This window comes from Mytilus galloprovincialis, chromosome 4 (genome assembly GCF_965363235.1).
Source record: "Mytilus galloprovincialis chromosome 4, xbMytGall1.hap1.1, whole genome shotgun sequence".
NCBI classification, from domain to species: domain Eukaryota; kingdom Metazoa; phylum Mollusca; class Bivalvia; order Mytilida; family Mytilidae; genus Mytilus; species Mytilus galloprovincialis.
Window position 1 is genome coordinate 56650521 of NC_134841.1, and position 10003 is coordinate 56660523.

At 34.1% G+C, this 10003-nt stretch overlaps 1 long non-coding RNA gene across 1 annotated transcript; it reads right to left on the minus strand.

Moving 5' to 3' along the window:
• Window positions 1-7745: 7745 nt before the first annotated feature.
• Window positions 7746-9642, minus strand: LOC143072500 (uncharacterized). Its single transcript, XR_012977213.1, has 2 exons — window positions 9360-9642; window positions 7746-7984 (listed from the first exon to the last, which is right to left on the minus strand). It is a non-coding gene; the product is annotated as an uncharacterized LOC143072500 (long non-coding RNA).
• Between the last annotated feature and the right edge of the window lie 361 nt (window positions 9643-10003).

Below are 10003 nucleotides of genomic sequence, written 5' to 3' on the forward strand. Positions count from 1 at the left end.
ATGGAAAAAAAAAAGACGGAAAGAAAAAGATTGTCTTCATATCAAATTGTTTTCACGGAAAGTGTCGTGCAAGAAGCAAGTTCTCTTCACTCCCTGATGTCGCCCCTGCATTTTTTTCGTGATCCATGTTTCTATTTTACTTTTGGTTTTCGGAGTTGATGGTCGTTGGTACTTCTGTGTCTCGGGTTTCACGGTCTTTTGTTCTTTTATTTTCCTACTTTATGGCTATAGTCTGAGTGTTGATTTTCATTTCTAAACGTGCGCAATGTTGCATGTCCACCAATGTCCAGATATTGTGCGATGCTACTGGACACAGAAAAAAATGTCTTTTCTGCATCGATAATAGAACTTGATATCAAAGAATACAAAACTGCCTTTTTTGTATATTTAACCACAGGCCTTGGGCATATGATACAGATATATTTTTCTCTCGTTGATTTAAGATATTCAATTTTCTATATTAATAATGCATATATATCACTTTTGTGCATGTCACACCTAGTTTCGAGTGATCTAAACGACTCAGAGAAAATACCCAATTTTTCTTAGTATGGATTGTAAAATTGGGTATTTTCTCTGAGACATGCACAAAAGTGATACATATGTATTATAAATATAGAAAATTGACTATTTTGATCAACAACAACAAAAAAATAAAAATATATATGTATCATATACCCAAGCACCTGTGGACAAAACTACATAGCTGACATGGTATAAATTAAGTAAAACCACCGATTTCCCGGTACCAAATCATTTGAAAAAAAAACAACAACAATGTATTGCCATATGACCTTTAACATTGAAGGGTTAAACTTGCATTAAGTCGTGTTCAGACAGAAAATAAAGGAATATGGGGTAAACATACACGGGAACTTATCGCACACAAAGTCAATGTATAGAAAAAATACAAATGATCAATGGTCAAAATTTTTATTCCTGTTCTTCATCTGAGGGTACTCAAAAATAAAAGAATCATTAATACTGTAAAAGAAAGTCAAGATGGTCCCTAGTGTTGAATCAAGCAGTACTAGTACTTAAAGTATATTAATTAATACTGCACTGTCACTATTTTTAAATCTAGTCATAAAAAAAATCATCAAAGTCAGCACAATACAAGACAAGAGCAGACAGACAGACCCGGAATTAATGATTATGAGAAATACGAATTTTACTTTATCCTACATATCGGTCTTTTAATATTGCCCCTAAAACCTAAAAGTCTTAAATTATAATGAATCTATGTTTTTGCATTGAGACCAGAATATTGTCGAAAAAATAGCTAAAGATTATTTGCGTTTCAATGTTAGAAAGAGTCCGTGGAACGCTCAGAATGCACGATTTTGCGTTATTTTACTCAAAGCTTCTGGGGGCCTTGAGCGGCCCCCAGACACTTCGCCAAAATTTTTTTCGCCTCGCTACGCTCAGCGAATATATTTTGCCTCATTATTAAAAGAGGCTAGTTACGGCCCTGATATGTAAGAAAATGGATTATTAGTAAAAAAAGTTTAATTTTCCCGCCACTTGCAGTTAACATCTTTTGGCGCTTTCATACCTATACTATGACGTCGACATTTTTTGCGTTATCGTAAAGACAATCAAAAAAGATATTCAGGGCACTGAAGGGTTTTGTTTAAATTTGTTTGGCAGCGAAAGGGTTAACGGTGCTTTTTTGTGGACTTTAGCGGAACTTGCTATTGTGGACTTTAAAGGGAAATCACACTATTGTTTATACACATTGCTCTCGGTGCCGCTATAGTGTCGTGGCCGTATTATGACGTCGCCGTTTTCGATTCCGTCGCAGTGGTTGCTAATTTCTAAAATGGCGACCCGCTCGAAGGGACGTTTCACTAAAGCAGAAAAAAGCAAACCACATTTTGATTTAAGTGCAACAATGAAAATGCTACTTGAAATGGACACAATCACAATGTATGGCAACAAAAATAGCCGATAGTGGTCTTGATATGGTCTTGATATGAATTACCGTCCGCTCAACTCATTTTTGTATATAAAATAAAATACTTTAAGTTTACTGTAAAGTTTATATAATTTCAAATAAAATATTTATTGATCTCGCAGATTTCTTAGTTGTATGAAAAAATATTGTAAAACAAAAGAGATATTAAAAATTTTTGTCGATCAATATAATCAACACGTAAATTGGCGAATATGAAATCCGTCCGGTCAATTTTTTTTTTGTAGAAAAACAATTTGTTTTACTATAAAGTTTAAATTTTCATATAAGATAACTATTAATCTCGCAGATTTCTTAGTGGTATGAACAAATACTGTAAATCAAAAGAGATATTAACACGTTTTGTCGATCAGTTCAATATACGTAAAGCATACATAAAGCGAAATCCGTCCGGTCAATTGTTTTTGCTCAAAAATACTTTTTTAAACTATTTTTGTTAGATTTTCATAAAAAAATAGTCTTGTATCTCTAATGCGGGGTTCACACATTGCCGATTATTGCTCCCGTTTGAGATCAGACAGCGATACGACACGAAAAGTGAAAAAGTCGGATTAGTATCCTCAATTATCTGGAATGTCCTATTATTGTCTGAACGCAGTCGTTTTAGTTCGTAACAGATTCCTACTGGTCGGGAAGGGTCCGAATAGTTTGGCAAAGCACCCCGACAGTTAGGTGCGTCCCGTAACATTCGGGGAAACTCAGCCGATTTTGTCTAGTCGGATTACAATCGTGCCTATGTCGTGACAGATTCTGCTGTATCTGATCGAATTCCTAACAATGTTCTGTGTATTCGGGACGGTGTCCTGTGGAACGGGAATGATCTGGAGAAGTCCCGACAATAACAGAATACAATACGACTGAGACCAGACAAAGCCGTTTGCAATGCGATAGAGCGGACCGTGATAGGATTACGTTCCGACAGTACCTGATCATCCCGATTATGCCGACAGTTTTCGAACGGATAACTTCCGTCAGCGTCTGTTCACTGTCTTGTCACTATCTGATCTCTGTCTGATTACATTCGGTAGAATCGGGACGCAGTCGTGACAGACTCGGTCGAATTTTACCTGGCGAAAGATACAAATCGAATTTCCATCCACGATTCACAGGATCTTGATCAGACTTTTGACAAATTTTAATCGGGAATGGTCCTGTCAAGGACGTCAGTAAAAATCGTGAATGTGTGACCCAAGCTTAAGGTATTCAAATATTAAAATAATCTATCAAGTAACAAGAAAGTTCCGGTGCATGAATATCCTGTCACAATACGGGCAAACGTCCTGTCATTAGTGTATAACCCAGCTGTTGGCAGCGTATCGTCGCGATGCGGTATGTGGGATTCAGCGTATATTTTCCGGAAAAAAATAACAATATATTATTACCAAGAGAAACAGCATGTAAGCGTACAGCTTCCAGAACTTGTAGTTTTCAGTCCAGCATAGGGACGTAAACAAGAACAAGGAGTTTCTGTCGACTGTAAGTTTTCTCATATCACATGCAACGTCATTACTGTATAGTCTTCTATACTACATGTATAAACAATTCATCAAAACTTAATTTCACATTTATATTTATCCGGTTCAGCCTGTCGGGTTATACAAAACCGGGTCAAAATTCATCAGTCAATATGTTCTAGTTCTGAATATGTATTTAACTTGCCACTGGCCGTTAATGTGTGAAGTGTTTGAAATATTATTTATTTCACATGCGACGACATAAATTATCCAAGTGTCATCCATCTTTCCTAAAATATTCCTTTGGTATCTTACGTCTCTCTTTCCCTCTATTTTTTCTTTATCTTTTGGGGAGGTGGAGCACAAATACATGAACACGAGTTATTTGTAGAGTAAGAAATATCAAACGCTATTTAAGAATAACGCCATTTAAAAATCACTGTAAGAAGCATACAAAATTTTACATCGGTTGCTTGCTGTCGAAATCAATGAAAATTTAGCACCGTATTATAAAATAAATCATACTCAATATTTCTTTAATGCTTTGTAAAGGCTTACATAATTTAAGCACCAAAAAAAATTATATGTTGTTGTATTTCTTCAAACTGTAGCTACATGCAGCAAACTGTACGACCAGCAGATTAAAACATACATGTACGACCGCTAGACGTCATAGCAATATGGGAATATCAAACACCTTACCTCGTTATTTGGTCCTATTGATGACCACAACAAAAGTTCCACACTGTATATTTGGATTTACAAGTCACCGACAAGAGAAATATTTAACACACACATACATGTATTTATGTAGAGTAACATATCTTTCGGAGTGCTAAACTGTAACCATCACACCAGGGTCCGTCTTGTAAAAGAGTATTCAACTCATATAGAAAAATGTTCTTATGCTGAATCTCGTGTAATATTGCCACTGAAATATTTGCAAAAATTAAGAAAAAGACGGGGAAAAAAAACTAGTAGTTCAGATGTAGGTGCGTGTTCAGATCTCTCAATGTGATCACTTGCCTTTCAAAAAAACAGTGACATATAGAGATTGTCGGAATCCGATCATGACTGCAAAGGACAACAATTTTTGTCGAGCCTTCGACTTTAGTCGAAAAAGGGAGACATAGCGATCCTACATTCTGTCGGCGTCGGCGTTCACAAATATTCACTCTGTGGTTAAAGTTTTTGAAATTTGAATAACTTTCTTAAACTATTCTGGATTTCTACCAAACTTGGACAGCAGCTTGTTTATGATCATAAGATAGTATCCAGAAGTAAATTTTGAAAAAAAGAATATCCATTTTTTCTGTATTTTACTTATAAATAGACTTAAGTTTTCTGCCAGGATACAATACATTGACTTTGTGGTTCAAGTCTTTTTTAAATTTTAATAACTTTCTTATACTATTCTGGATTTGTACCAAACATGGACTGAAGCTTGTTCATGATTAAAAGCTAGTATCTAGAAGGACATTTTGTTAAAATTTTGTACCTGTTTATCCGTATTTTACTTATAAATGACCTTAGTTTTTCTTCCAGTTAATATTACATACAGTCTACAGTTTTTAAAACATTTATTAGATTCATAAACTATCCTTAATTTTTACCAATCTTGCAGTCCGATATGCGGTTTAATTAGAACAAAAGAATTCGACCTCTTGTGTTTAGAAGGTAGAAAAGTGAAACAAACTTTGTATACGGTTGTCAAGATGTCACAAAAGTTACTTTCCGTAAAGTCATTATAAATATTTGCATTCACGATGTTTAATTTTCATATTGTACAATTGTTAACAATGCAACCTGCAAACAATCGTTTTTAAAACGACCATAAGTCAAGCTGTTACGTCATTTAGGGGGTCTCCTTAAAAACTGCTTCTTTTTTTTGCCCGACATAGAAAAAATCTGTGGAAAATTACAAAAATTGAGAAATGAATTGTCAATCGTTTAAGACCATTCCCAAAGTGGCACACCTAAAATTGACATTTGGACGCAATTTCAAAGTTGGATGTTATATGACGGGGTTTTGTTAATAAATTTACACATCGAACACACCCGTCCTATATATGTAACATCACATGACTTTTAAGTGATTAAAACTAATTTATTTTAAATAATATTTGCATGTTTGACATGTTTTTTTCTTAAACAATTACATTTACACCGACAGTCATAATTTCTGTATTATTTAAAAAAGTTTTGTTCCACATTTTATTACATCTTAGTTATACAGTAACCCGGATTGGTTGATCATTGTGAAGTTGCATATATTTATATCGTTGTATTCCTTTTGTTTGTGTTAACCAATTGTCGCTCGGAATTATTTTTTATACATCATTTATTGATCTTGTAATTTAGTTTGCGTCTTATTTCTTTGGTGTCATATTTTGGCTAATATGTTTGTGTTCGATCATACAGTATAATAAGTCGGTAGTTGCCCGCGAATGGATTTTTTTTTAACTTCTTGTGACTCTTTGCGTCTTATTTGTTGATTGCAGTTGGTTTTTGTTTTGTGTCATGTGGAGATATGGTGTGATTTTGTTTTTCTTTTGATGTGTTTGCATCTTAGATTGGGATTGCACTGAGTTATTTCATGATTTCTTTTGTGCTATATTTTCGATACATTTTTATTGCCCCACCTATAGTAGAGAGGCATTATGTTTTCTGGTCTGTGCGTCCGATCGTTCGTTCGTTCGTTCGTCCCGCTTCAGGTTAAAGTTTTTGGTCAAGGTAGTTTTTGATGAAGTTGAAGTCCAATCAACTTGATCAACTTGAAACTTAGTAAATATGTTCCCTATATGATCTTTCTAATTTTAACGCCAAATTAAATATTGACCCCAATTTCACGGTCCACTGAACATGTAAAAAAAAAGTGCGAGTGGGGCATCCGTGTACTATTGACACATTCTTGTTAGTCTATCTTATAGCATCTTACAATTGGCTCACTCTATTTTTCTCATACATGCTCACTATTACAAGTCAAGTACTATAGTAGTACACCGGTGTCTTCATATTTCATGTACTACACATGCGTATATATATTACTCGAATGTGAAACATGCAACAATACTCTACCAAAGCAAGCCAGGAAACAATCCATCAACAAGGAATTAAGTTATTCATTTAACTTTAAACGGGGTATGGTTTTCTTGTCTGAGCGCGACCATTTATTGTCCGCCTCCACCAATAAAATATTTTTTTCTTTCAAAACTTAACACTTTAAGGTTTAGGAAGATCAGAATTCATAATATTTTTTCTGGTTTTAAATTTTGCCTGACAACAATATTTTTTCGAACGAATTTTGGATCAGACGATATTTTTGTTGAATGAATCTTACCCCTCACTCTTTTTCACAATTTGAAGTTAAATTTTCGTTCCCGTATGTAAATAACCAGCACAAAGACTCATTTTTTTTTTATACATTTGAAGACTTCCATCGCACTGTTCAAACCAATATTCAGTGGCGGATCTAGAATTTTACATTAGGAGGGAAAAGGGGGGTGGGCTAACTGAGCTAAGGGGAGCTCGCTCCAGTCATGCTTCAGTGATTCCCTATGTTTAATCAAACATATTTTCCCGACGAAAGCCCCCCCCCCCCCCCCCAGAATCCGCCTTTTTTCTTTAAAACGTTGTTCTTATACATCTTCTTACCTCCATGTTATTGTCTCAAGTCTTCAGTCTTTGCACCAAACACTTACAATCAACCAAGCCGTTGCTAAGACGGTGCTTAAAAGAGCAGCGGCTTGGGTTAAAATTGTACTTACTAGACAGTTTTTGATAATCTGTTACAGTTTTGTACAAGAGTTAGTCCTTTGTTGTTTTAATAATAAAAACGGAACTATTATGATGTTATTGGAAATATCGAGTTTGCTTGATATTGACAAATCAAAAATTCAAGTCACATGGTAATGTTTGGGATGCTTAAACCTTTGACATATTTTGTAAGTTGAAATATGACTATACTAATTTAAAGACCTTTTTTGGGGTGTTAACATTTACGGTTGACTAGCATATTTTAGTAGAATGTACAACCTGTTTTATTTTAAAAAAAAATGATGATTCTAAAAGATAACGAAAATTAAGCATATGTTCTTTATTCTGTTCTTGAACAGGGCTCTAATTTAAAAAAAAGAAGGGTTCAGCTGATCAAGTTCTATGAAGAAGGAGAAAGAGGAAACCAATGGCACTGCTATATCATCTCAAAAATTATATAAATTATTACCATCAGTATTTCAAGGCTATGAAGGATGCATTCACATCTCTTCTGTTATGATCCATACGTTTGACAAATTATGTATATAAAAAAAAACAAGTTCCTTTTGTGGCATAACTTTATTCATATAGATTATTTCTCCTACATATCTTTATATATTGCTTTCTTTAGTTCAAATTGGAATCTCAGATAAGCATCTGGTACTTTAAAACCTCTCCTCTCTGTTCTATGCCTCTGGTCGACATGTGTACTTCAGAATAATTCCTAACTGTCGAATGTATATAGCAGAACTTTCACATAACTTCTTGATAAAACTGCTGTCTATCTCCCTTTTCGACACTGCAAACATAAAAATCGAACAGGCAATTAAAGAGGGGGTTGCAACTACATGTTCCCCGTACAAACGGATCGGAACTAAGAGCTCTTTCCCGGATCTGACACTGGATTTATACATCAGATGCATCACAAAATATAAACATGTTATTTAATATACTAGAATATGAAATAAAGAAAATTTAAAATATTAATCGAAAATGTTGAATTATAATTTATGTCTACGAAACCGAAAGTTCCTACTTAATTGGCCTTGTTTTCAAATCATATCAAATGTTTTCATTGGTCTTCACATGTTAGAATAATGTAGGTTATTGCATATTCTTCAGAGCTGTATCTTCAACTAATGAATTGAAAAAGAGGGGATGGATATACGTACTAAACATTAATTTTGTCTGTATTTTCAACATATCTAACAAACATGTGAGAAAAATTAGTTTAAGAATACAAATATCTCTCTCATTCTGTAAACAGATATTGTAGGATTGTTAAGGTATTTTGGTGTTTTTGAACCCCCCCCCCTTTTTTTTGTAATGTACACCACAAAAAACATTTAGTTAGGATAAAGAACTAATAAACGATAGTCCTATAATGTAAGGCTTCAGAGTTTCATTTCATTTACATTCAACATGTTTATCGGATTTTTTTTTAATATCAATGTTGAACCGTTATTTTTTATCGGATTTTTTTTTAACTACCAATGTCGAACCGTTGAACCGTTCAACATTGATAGTAAACAAAAGTTCGATAAAAAACGTTGAATGTAAATGATATGAACCTCCGGTCTTATATTAGAGGACAATATATAAGACTTCTGAGATTCATATCATTTACATTCAACGGTTTTATCGGATTTTTTTTTATTACTTTGAACCGTTCAACATCAATAGTGAAAAAAAATCCGATATAAAAACGTTGAATATAAGTGATATGAACCTCCGAAGTCTTATGTAATAGCACTACGGTAAAAAGAATAATTGAAATTCAGTTAATTGAGTGTGGGAGGCTATTTTAATCCACTTTATGAGTGTGTATTATATAATGTTACAATGTAACAAACCTATCGAACACACCGTGAAAAATAACATTATCTCCCCTGGAAATGCTTAACAACAAGATACAAAAAGCTGCTACCTTTTTTTGCCCTATATCACATGATTATGAAAACACATCACATAGATAGGGAATACTGTGCTTGTGTACACGTTTGAATGTGTAGGTGGCACACTCAGAACGATTGTCTCCAGATTTTTTTTTAAAATTCGTTCCGGCCTTTCCGGGTTCACGTAGCAACACGTTTCTTTCCTTTCTAGCTATTCCTGATTATGAATAAATCGAAAACATGCATTTATCCCAAAGCAACAACTATTAAACAACTCACCTATACCAATGGTGATCGTCTAATTCCTAGCTGATTCCTTTAATCGTACCTTTCTTGACGACACCCATCGTTGTAGCGTCTACCATTGGAGGTAGCGAAATTACATGATTTGACAGGAGAGCGAAATAAACAAGGGGAGCAATTTTATCGAAACGCATTCCGGACTGTTGGACAGAAGCTTCTTACAATGAAAAGATAGTATCGAGCGGAATATTCTTATTGATGTTTTCACCCTCATTTTTTTTGAGGGATTAACAGCAAAAGAAGGCGAGACACTGGGTTCCGCGGATCCCTTACGATTTTTTTTAATAATAAGGCAGCTGATTTTCTCTTGATATCTTGGTTCTTTAAAAATAATGGCCAACATGATATATCAGAGTGCTGAAAATGACACGCACAACTAATCAGTTATTTTCAAATTACCTATTATTAATCCGTATTGGGAAACAAAAGTAAATATACCATATTGAAACATAAATGTGATAAAAGAATATACATTCAAAGAAAAAGAGGTGCACCAACCGAAAATAGAAACTGCAATCTTTCTCTTAATTTCATTGGATATACAATAATACAATACTAATTTATTAACATTTCACCATCAATAATATCGGATCTCAAAATTTAAACTCTTACCAAAATTT